The sequence below is a fragment of the Neofelis nebulosa genome, chromosome 4 (assembly GCF_028018385.1).
Source record: "Neofelis nebulosa isolate mNeoNeb1 chromosome 4, mNeoNeb1.pri, whole genome shotgun sequence".
NCBI classification, from domain to species: Eukaryota; Metazoa; Chordata; class Mammalia; order Carnivora; family Felidae; genus Neofelis; species Neofelis nebulosa.
Window position 1 is genome coordinate 31,070,808 of NC_080785.1, and position 11,697 is coordinate 31,082,504.

Genomic DNA, 11,697 nt, shown 5'->3' on the forward strand with positions numbered 1-11,697 from the left:
TCACATCAGGGTGTTCCTCTAACATGCCTTCATGTCCACCAGCTCACCCTGCACTCAGCCTTTAGGTCCCAGCTCAGCAGCTACTTCCTATGTGCAGCTTCCTCTGACAACTCCAGCCCACAGAAAAGCTTCCCTCTGTGAGCTCAGCATTTGTTGCCATGATATCTAGTTTGATCCTTGTGTTTTCTGTTTTATAACACTATTTTTCTTTTTTTTTTAAATTTTTTTAACGTTTATTTTTATTTTTGAGACAGAGAGAGACAGAGCATGAATGGGGGAGGGTCAGAGAGAGAATGAGACACAGAATCTGAAACAGGCTCCAGGCTCTGAGCTGTCAGCACACAGCCCGATGCAGGGCTTGAACCCACGGACCGTGAGATCGTGACCTGAGCCAAAGTCGGACGCTTAACCAACTGAGCCACCCAGGCTCCCCAACACTATTTTTCATTTATATTATTATTTTCTCTTTGTATGTCTGGTGTCTCTTTTTTTTTTTTTTTTTTTTTCAACGTTTTTTATTTATTTTTGGGACAGAGAGAGACAGAGCATGAACGGGGGAGGGGCAGAGAGAGAGGGAGACACAGAATCGGAAACAGGCTCCAGGCTCCGAGCCATCAGCCCAGAGCCTGACGCGGGGCTCGAACTCACGGACCGCGAGATCGTGACCTGGCTGAAGTCGGACGCTTAACCGACTGCGCCACCCAGGCGCCCCTGTCTGGTGTCTCTTGAGAACAAATATGCTCTTTTCTATCCCACTCAACACTGCCTAGGACTGGGTAGTTTTTCTTAGGTATCAGTGCATATCTCTTCACTATGTGTATGAATTAATACATGCATGAATTATGAGTTAGTTTAATGAATCAAAAGCTATTATCCAAAATGATTTCAATAAGGAGAAAGTACTCTAAAGGAGGCCATCTGTTCTTGACTGGGGTTGAGGACACTGGGTTCTCATGGGCTAAGTACTCATTTAGCTGTAAGTGGATGTAGATTAGATCTGTAGAATGCGGTTAGAGCTCAGTCAAAGTCTTATGAATGTCTGAGTGAACTATCAAGTTGTATTTGTGGTCTAATACAATAATAAAGTCTCACATTTATAAAATGCTTTTATGCCTACCCGCAAACCCTTTAACTTTTGAATCTACACTTGTTAAACTAGAAGTGTACACAGTGAAATCTGAGTTCACATACATCACTGAGAAAAATCTCTGGAGAATTAATGATTATAGTAGATCACCACTAATTTTGCAATTTTCATGCAATTCTAGAAAGCAACTTAAAAAAAATGTGTGGTGGGGGCATCTGGGCAGCTCAATTGGTTGAGCATTTGACTCTTGATTTTGGCTCAGATCATGATCTCACAGTTCCTAAGATTGAGCCCAGAGTCAGGCTCTACACTAACAGTGCCTGCTTGAGATTCTATCTTTCTCTTTCTCTTTCTCTTTCTCTTTCTCTCTCTCTCTGCCCCTCCCTTGCTTGTGCATGAGTGCACCCTCTCTACCTCTCTCTCAAAGTAAATAAACAAACATTTAAATAATACGTGGCATCCAAAAGTTCTGTGCTGAGTGCCTCAAATACAGTTTTCTATTTACTCTTCTCATAATACCAATGATGTAGGTTTTATAATAAAGAAAAAGGTACCTATGGATCAGAGATCTTAAGGAACATACCCCAAATTACACAGTAAGTGTGATTTTAACCAGGTTTGTCTAAATTCAAAGTCTTTGCTCTTAACTACTTTACAAGAGAGCTAGTATATTAACAGATTTCCTAGATTATTCTTAATTTCTTGGTCATGACATATTATTTTAATATATTGCTGAATTTTGCTAATTAATGTTTCTTTAGGAATTTTTTTATATATTCACAAGTTATATTCATTTATTTTGTTGTTAACTCATTTATCTTTGATAGATATTATATCAAGGACAAGCTAGAGCCTTATAAATGTATTTATTTTAAATTTCATTTTAGTCTAAGAATTTGGAAGGTATAAATACTGTATTTAATTTGTGAGATAAAATTTTGTTTAATATATCTATTATCAACATTAAGAATGCAAAATGAGACTTCCACTTCCAGCCAAGATGGAATAATGGGGATCAAATGTATCTTTATGCCTGAAATATAACAATAAGAAAAAAAATGTTTGAAACAATGATTTTTGTTTAAGATACTGGATATTAGGCAGTAAAGACCTTGATGTGTAAGAGGCTGGTAACAAATGAGGTGAGTCCAGTGGTTTCTCCAACTTCCTTAAGAGAGCTTCCAGTATGTGGTGAAGGAGGGAGAATCTAAGTGGAGCCTGGATTTCATATTTAGAGGAGATTAAGCTCAGAATACAGGGAGACCAAGGCAGTTGAGTTTGAGAGTGATGGAGAAAAGAAATGCATGGATCAAGAGCTCAGCAGATATGTAGAATGGGTATTCAGAAGAGTATCGATCAGCACATTCAAAAGGGCTAGAGAAAATGGTACCTAGTGTCCCTAGAGGGCTGGCAATAGTGCTATTCTCTCCAGCCAGACCAGAAAACCCATAATTCATAGGGCGGTGAGTGGAGTACAGAAAGTCCCACCTCAGTAGTGAGAAATAATTAATCTTTGAATAAATAGGGCTCTACTGGCACCAAACAAATCATAAAAGCAAGACCATAGATTATTATACTTCTTCCATGTAATATAACTGAATCCAGTACAAAACTGAAGAATATTTAATGATATAAAGAAATAACCAACCCTCAACAAGGGAAAATTTACAATGTTTGACAACCAATCAAAGATTACCAGTTATACTAAAAAGCAAGAAAACATGACCCATAACGAGGAAAACATCAGTTGAAATAGATCCAGAACTGGCACAGATACATTAGCACGCAAAGAATTAAAAGAGCAATTACCTTGGTATTCATGTGTTAGAAAAATTAAATGGAGATAGGGAAGAAATTTTGAAAACAATCAAATTGAAATTTGAGAGATAAAAACTTCAAAGCTTGACATGAAAAATATGCTGCTTATAACTAACAGCAAGTAAGCCATTGTGGAAGAAAAGATTAACAAGTTTCAAGACATAGCAATATCAATTATACAAAAGAAACCTGAAACAGAAAAATAAATTAGAACCAGTGAAAAATACATCACTGAACTGTGACAATGTCAAGTGGTCTAATACACATGTAATTAGAGTCCTCAAGCAAGAGCAGCAAAAGAAAGATTTGAATAAGTAATGTTAGAAAATTTTCCAAGCTTGATTTTCAAACGTCCAGCAATATAAAAGGACCCCAACCACAAAAAACTTGAAAAAAATGACACCAAGTCACAGTATAATCACTTTAGTTAAAACCAACAATATATAGGAAATCTTTAAAGCAGCCAGAGGGGGGTAGGGGGGAAAGTCATGTTATACAGACAAACAAGCATCAAGATAACCACTGGAAATGGTTACTGGAAAAAGTAATGCATGCAAGATGACAGTGGGATAATATCTTGAACTGAAAGAAAAAAAATTGTCAAATTAGAATTTTCTACCCAGTGAAAATATCTTTTCAATGAAGGTAACATGAAGACTTTTCAAACATACAAAAGCTGAAAAGCACTCCTTGCCAGCAGACTACACTACAGGAAATGTTAAAGGAAAATGGAGGGTCTGCTACGTGGTTAAATATATAAGGCTTTTTTCCCCCCTCATCATATAAGGCAGGGAAAAGAAATAAAAGGCATCCAGTCTGTCTGCCTGTCTTTTTTGCAGAAAGTCCAGCAGGATTTACAAAAGTACTACTAGAACTAGTAAGTGATTTTAGTAAAAATGAAAAATACAAAGTCAGTATGAAAAAACAAATTGTTTTCTAGCAAAGAACAATCAGAAATTGAAATTACACAGCACCATTTACAATTACATTAAAAATACTAAATACTGAAGGATGCATCCAAGGGGAAAAAAGATGTGCAAGACCTATACATTGAAAATTATAAAATATGGCTGAGAGAGATTAAAGAATACCTAAGTAAATGAAGACTTACAGCATGTTCATGGATCAGAATGCTTAATATTGTTAAGATGATAATTCACCCCAAACTGACCTTTGGGTTCAAATTCCAATCAAAATCCCAGCAGAAGTTTTTGTTGAAATTGGCAAGCTAATTCTAAAATTCATATGAAAATGCAAAAAACCTCTGGTAGTTTTAAAAAGCTGAAAAATAAGAACAAAGTCAGAGGGCTAACAACACTACTGGGTTTTAAGACCGTGTGGTACTGATTCAATAGAATAGAGAGTCCAGAAATAAACCAACATATATGGACAACTGATTTCTGACAAAGATGCAAAGACAATGCAGTGGTAAAAGGATAGTCTTTTCATCAAATAGTACTGGAACAATAAGATATCTATATGCAAAACCAAAAAAAACAAAACAAAATAAAACCCCAAAACTTGTTCTATATTTTGCACCATTAAATAAATGGTACAAGACAATTACATGAAGATAAAATGGTGTAATCCAAAGTGAATCACAGGCCTAAAGGTGGAACTAAAATAAACTTCTAGAAAAAAAGAAAAAGAAAATCTTGGGTTGCCTGGGTGGCTCAGTTGGTTAAGCATCTGACTTCAGCTCAGGTCATGATCTCATGGTTGGTGAGTTTGAGCCTCGTGTAGGGCTCTGTGCTGACAGCTCAGAGCCTGAAACCTGCTTCGGATTCTGTGTCTTCCTCACTCTATGTCCCTCCCCTGCTCGTGCTCTGTCTCTCTCTGTTTCTCAAAAATAAATAAACGGTGAAAAAAAAAAACCCCAGAAAATCTTTACGACCTCAGATTAAACAAAGATTTCTTAGATATGATAGCAAAACATAATCTTCAAAATAATAAATTAATAAATTGGAATGGTCAAAATTAAAAACACAGCTCATTGAAAGACACCATTAGCAGAATAAAAAGACAAAGAACTGACTGGGAGAAAATATTTACAAAACATATATATGATAAAGATCTTGTATCCTGAATATATAAAAACTCTGAAAACTTAGTAATATGAAAACAAACTCCATTTAAAATGGGTAAAATATTCGAACATTAACTTCACAAAGAACATTTGCAGATGGAGAATAAGCATATGAAAAAAATACTAAATCACATTATTCATTAGGAAACTGTTAGTTAAAACCACAATGTATCACTTGCGAGAAAGGCTAAAATGAAAATTTGACAATACTAAGTGTTGTTGAAGATGTGGAGGAACTAGATCTCTCATACATTGAAGGTACAAATGTAAAATGGCAGAATCACAATAGAAAACAGTTTGACATGGGGCACCTGAGTGGCTCAGTCAGTTGAGCTCCTGACTCTTGCTTTTGGCTCAGGTTATGATTCCAGGGTCATGGAATCAAGACTCCTGTTGGACTTGGCATTGAGCATGGAGCCTACTTAATATTCTTTCTCTTTCCCTCTGCCTCTCTCCCCTGTTTGCTTGCTCTCTCTGTCTCTCTCTTAAAAAACAAAAACAAAAACAAAAACAAAAAAACACACATTAGTAAACAGTTTGACAGTTTCTTAAATTGCTAAACATACACTTAGTATATGACTTAGCTGTTCCTCTCCTAGGTACTTATTTATTGAAGAGAGAACAAAGCATATTTCTATACAAAGACTCACACATGAATGTTTATGGCAGCTTTATCAGCAATAGCCCCAAACTGGAAACAAGCCGAATGTCCATGAGCAGGTGAATGGACAAATTGCATTAAACCCATATAATGGAATATCACTCAATAATAATATAAAAAGAATGGTCTATTGATACCTGCAACAACATAGGTAAATCACAAAGTAATTATGCTTAGAGAAGGGAGCTTAGCAAAAAAAAAAAAAAAAAAAAAGGAATGACCTACTGATATATACAACAACATGGGTAAAAATCAAAAGAAATGTGCTGAGAGAAGCCAAATAAATAATGCATATTACATGATTCCATTTATATAAAACTCTAGAAAATTCAAATTAATTGACAATGACAAAAGCAGATCGGTGGTTGCCTCAAGAAAGAAAGGGAGGGAGAAAAAATTAAAATAGTCATGGAGATGATAAGTAATTGAAGATGTGTCCAATCTCTGAGCATGTAGAGGATTGGTTAGGTCCCTACTTGCCTATTGGGGCTTTCGTCACCTCTGACCTTTCTCTTGCTTGAACTGGAGTTCTCAGGCCTGGCCTGAGCTTTGCTGATATCCATTCTTCACTAACCATTTGGGCAATTTATAAATTTAGTGTTTAGTAGCTGATACTTTATGAGGATGTGGCTAAATTTCTCCTGTTTAGTGTAAGAAACGTTCACCCGGACAGAGATGAACACATTGAGTGTTGAGCCTGCTCTTAAAAATGATCCTTTAGAGCCTTGTAACGATTCAGCAAGATAGGCAGTCAGATACAGCATCTCTTCCATTTCTCAGGGACTTCATTCTACTCCAACGCAGGGTATCACTACTCTGCTTCCAGGACATATTTTTTTCCTATTCTTAAAAGAAGTTTTAACAAAATAGGCCTATAAATAATGACCTTTGATTGATCTAGCAACAAAGATGGAAGGCATCTGTAACTGAGGCAGGAGAGACTTCCCTTTGTTTTATAATTTGTTGTTCAAATGTTTGTCAAAGGGCAGGTTCCTGAAGCTAGAACAGTTAAACAGGGAAAAAAGTTGCATTTTCCAGAATTAAAAACCACACCTCAGACTATTACCTCTTATGGAGAAAGTGTGTGAGAATTTAACTGCCCTTGTGTTGTTAAGTTCTTCACACATGCAAAACTTAAAAATCTATTCCCCTCTGGAAAGCTGTGCTCTGGCAAAATTGGAGAAGAAAATTGCTGTGACGAAGGTATAATGTGCTATATGATTCTGCTTATGGTTCAATATGAACCAATCTGACAATCAGATTTCTAATGATGGCTCCTAATTCCCTTCTATTCTCTCTTAGTTTTCCTTGGATTTCATCTTATTTTCTCTTGCCAAGTTTGAGACCAATTCAATTCAACTTAGTAAGATTCATTGAACAACTGCTATGTAGAATAGGTTGGGCTGGACACTGTGAAAAGCAGCAAATAAATAAATAAGTAAATAAACTAAACTATAATCCCGGCCTCAAGAAACTCATAGTGTAATTGGAGAGATCAGGCAAGTGGACATGGAACAGTTAACCAGTGCCTGGTACAGTTTCTGGCAACTGAAGGTACTCATTAATGTGTGAATTGAATCAACAACACTGAAAATTTGTACAAGGCTGAATGCAGAAGTATGTGGTACAGATATGGGATTTCAGAGAAAGCAAGACATCAAAGCGGGCTGGAGTTTTGGCACATCATGGGAAAATTATACTTGTGGTGGGGCAGATTTTAATGAGAAAAAAATGAGAAGCATATTTCAGGTTAGGGTCATTATAAATAAGCCAAAGAGACAGGCATTAGCCGGGTGTGTGTTCACAGCAGGAAGGAGCCCGTTATGGTTGGAGAAGGTAGGACAGGGTCAGATAGAGGAGGGCTTTCTATGAATTTTGGACTTTATTCTGAGGCTATGGAGAGCCCCACGTGGGTTTTTATCAGCAGGGCCTATTTCTGAAGTCTACATTTGCATAGCATGGAGAAGAGACTGAACAATTAAAATACTTGAAGACAGAACTGAACATAGCAATATGAAGAACTGGATCACGACAACTTGAAGTACTATGTTTGCAGCATTGTTGGGAAGAAAGAAACCAAGCATGGAAGGTAAAAAAAACAATGAGGTTCACAGATTACAAAGAGGAAATAAAATCTGACTCCCTGATTTCTAAGTCAGAAAGACCATTAAGAATACAGTGCCAGAGACAGAAGAGAAAACTAGAAAGGAGAACTGTTGTAAAGAAGATTTTGTTTTGGATTCAAGTTTGACATTATCATGGCAAATTCAGGATGCTATAAGTTTTTAAAGGAAAAGCTCAGGTTCAAGACAGTTGTTTGAAAACAGTTGGATTGTTTTCAGTCAACTCAGCAGTATTTTGTATCCTCACTGTCCTATGTTACTTAGGAAAAGAGTCCTCAGAATTTCCTTCTTATATGGTTTCAGGGTAGATCATTCCATTGAGAGCCACTTTCATATGTTCAGAAGGCTCAGTCCTCACTTCTTCCTGTAGCAGCTGTCATCTGGCTTCTCATTGGTGGCCTCACAACTGGGAGAAATCACTTGTAGATTTCTGGCCATCTCCCAGACTTCCTTCTGATTCTTCCAGCTCTATGAATGTGTATGCTTGTAATTACCTATATTTCAAAATTTCTACACTGGAGACCTCTTTCCTCATGAATCATAACACAAAAGCGTATTCTGGGTACAGAGATTATGGGCAATGACTTGACTGAGCTTTATTTGTGTGTGTGTTGAAGAAATAGAGTCAGTGAAAGACACAGAGAAGGAATGGTCAGAAAACTAAGAAAAAATGAGCACACCTTGTAAGAGAGGCTACATAAGGGAAAATTGAGACATGATTTTTTTTATCAGGTAAAGGGGCAAAACAAAGACAGTGAGATTGCACAAAGAGAAAAAGGTGTAACGTTTGTCAAGGTGAGGGGTGACATGCAGAAATTCAGCTTCAGTGTAATAGTATTCCCACACATTTCATTCCAGGGTCAGCTGGAACTGTGCTACCAAAATAGTGGGCCAGCGTGATGTTTGGTGGGTTGGTAAGATGATGAAGATCCCTAGAACTTGGTTACCACAAGAGCCAGAGTCTTCAAAGCACAGGGTTAATACAGGGCATCTATAGTACTGCCCCTGCAACAGAAAAGTAAATTGTTTGCTAGTTGGTCCAGAGGAGAAAGTTTTGCCAGATTTAATGATGGTATACTATTAACCACAGCTTGAACAACCATGCAAGTGGCAATGCTACCTGATTACATTTATGATAATCCACATAAATCTACAAACCCATCTGTCTTTGGCATAGACTACATAGGTGAATTAATTGGGAGAGGTGACAGAAACACCTACCCTCCATCTTTGAAATTTGATAGCAGCACAAATTTCTGAAGTATTAGTGGTGATTTTCGATTTTTGAAGGGAGGGAGTATTCCAGCCATTTTCATTTGATCCTTCCTGCCTTATTGTCTTTACTACATAGATAAAAGAGCCGAAGTAGGTAAACTTCCTGTTGTTGAATGTATGATTTATATTCAGAAACTATGTGTTAAGCACAAGTGAGTTGATAGACCCACTCAGTCCACTGTAAGATGGACTCGGATTTTCATTCCTTCCTCTGCATTATAAGAAAGAATTTCTGGCTTCTCAACTCCATTTAATGTAGGTCACTGACTTCTTGTGTCCTTATTCTGACTACTGGGCCACTGACTTAGAGAATTTCCCTGAATTTGTGTTAGCTCCTAGTCAGTCCAATAGTCTCTGAAAAGTCTAAATATTTCACTTTCTCCATTACACAGCCACACTAGTAAATGATTGCTGGTGCCTTTGGGCAACTCAAGAAGATTTACACTACCTCTAATGGTACTGTGGCAGAAACATGCTAGCTAAACTGGAAGGAATCTGGTCCTTTCATTTAAGGAGCTCGTGTTTACAAACTGGCTCAAGAATGGGGGTTATGTGACACATTGTGGCTCCATTGAGTTAATTAAAGTCAAGACTGTTCATAAGAATTAAAGATTAATGTGTTTTCCTTAGAGTGTAGACCGTGCAAATATATTTCTTTGAGGAGTACCATAATCAATTAGCTACTACCGAAGATCTCCTTAGTTTAAACTCTTTTGATTACAGCTCTAATCCTGCTGTCCATGTTGACAATCACCTCCAGCTGTGCCAAAGGACCCCAGCATCAGGGAGCTCATTTCAGAGGGAGCATCTCTCAACATCATTACGGGCTTGAAGTACCTTGAGCTTTTTAGGACGTAGGTCCTAAATGTAGGTCCATTCTTTACCAGTGTATTTTTCAATGTAAAAGTGAAGGTAGTGTATTCTGGGTAATTCCTTAAGACAGAGTTCATGGGTGGGTGAGTGGTTCACACATGATAAAACCATTCCAAATTCCTGTCTCCCAGCCTTTGAATCCATTCATCTATAATAAACCAAAGACATTCTGGTATCTGAACTTTATTGACTTAATCTGCATACTCACATATATAGAACAATGATTAAAACACAAATGAACACTGTAAGGTTTAAATAAATCTCAGGGTAAGGTTTGTGTATGGAAAAGCAAGGGTGGAATTGGAATCTGGAAAGTTTTACCTGTTATTTTAATTCTTCATTTTCAAAAATAGTAGAAATATCTGAAACAAACAAGTCAAAATATGAACATTTGTTGGATCTTAGTGGTGAGAATGTAGTGTTTGTTTATTTTTCCTGCTTTTCAGTATTTTCAAAATATTTCATATTAAAAATATTTTAACATCTGAAACACTTGAGATGAAGCCAAAAGTGGCAAGCAAACATGTTTGTAGTATAGATTGCATTGCAAAACATTTGCTAAAGTTCAGAAAAGTGATTCTTAAAATAAAGGCCCTTAAAAAGAATTGATCACAAAAAAATTAACTTCTAAGAAGACAAAGACAAAAATAGATGAAATTTACGTTCTAATTTGAAATTTTTTTATGAAGAGATGCTAATTCTGCATGTTTCTTTGGTTAGGTAGATCAAACTTGTCATTAGGATGGTTTTCTTCATTCACTCCTAGAGACCAGAAGTTTTCCCTAGGAATGCCTTCTCCTTTATATTAAAGGCTAGGAAAGGCTAAAGCTAAAATAATAGTAATAACAATAAGTCTGATGCCACAGTTCCCTGAAGAACCAACTAGGAGCACATATATTTTGTTTATACACATTTCATCTGTGATGATTTTTCAGAGTGTAGGTTTTATTTATAAATGAACTTTAATATGATTATCTGCTTACATTCAACTGCCATGATTAGTGTGATTCTCTTTAATGATTTCAACTCAGAGAAATAAGTGTAGAAAATTGATGCTAAAAACACCAGCTAATCCACAGCTATTCCCTGAGATTTTCTGTCTTTAATCTAGATAAAATAGCTCGTAAAGAATAATCAAAAAGGAGAAGGAATAAGCTCCTAATGATCACTTACAGAGGTAAAACAGGAGAATAGCTGAATAGAGTGTATAGGGCTATCTAGGGATACTCAGGTAGAATTGTGTGCTTTGGAGTAAAATGTGCTGAGCTCATACAACATATGAACAATTTGAGAGGAACATTCAGGGTCACCTGAATGTATTCTATCCTCAAACAAACCATTGTCCTCTGTCCAGCTATTCCTATCCACATACCAATAGCAGAGGGAGTAGACAGGGATGGCCTGTGTGATCAACCTAAAACCTTGTCATTTAAAAAGTCTTTTCACGCATATTATTTTATTTAACTCTTCTTCCGTCTGTGAAGTGGGCAGAACTTCGTTTCAGAGATGCAGACATGAGGCTCAAAAGGCTGGATACATTTCCAAAGCCCACAGCCAGGTGTGGGGAGAGCCTGGCCTTCTGTTCTTTTCTTTAGATCTCACTGACTCTTCATTCTCCTTACTCTCTGTATGTGGTCTTGACCTTTCAATTTCAGGGTGATTGGGGAGGGTTTAAAGTAATTCCTGTTGGGAATACTTTACAAAACCCATAGCATGTTGACACCAACCTCTAGAGATTGTGTTTCATTACCAGGAATACTATTGGAGGTAGACA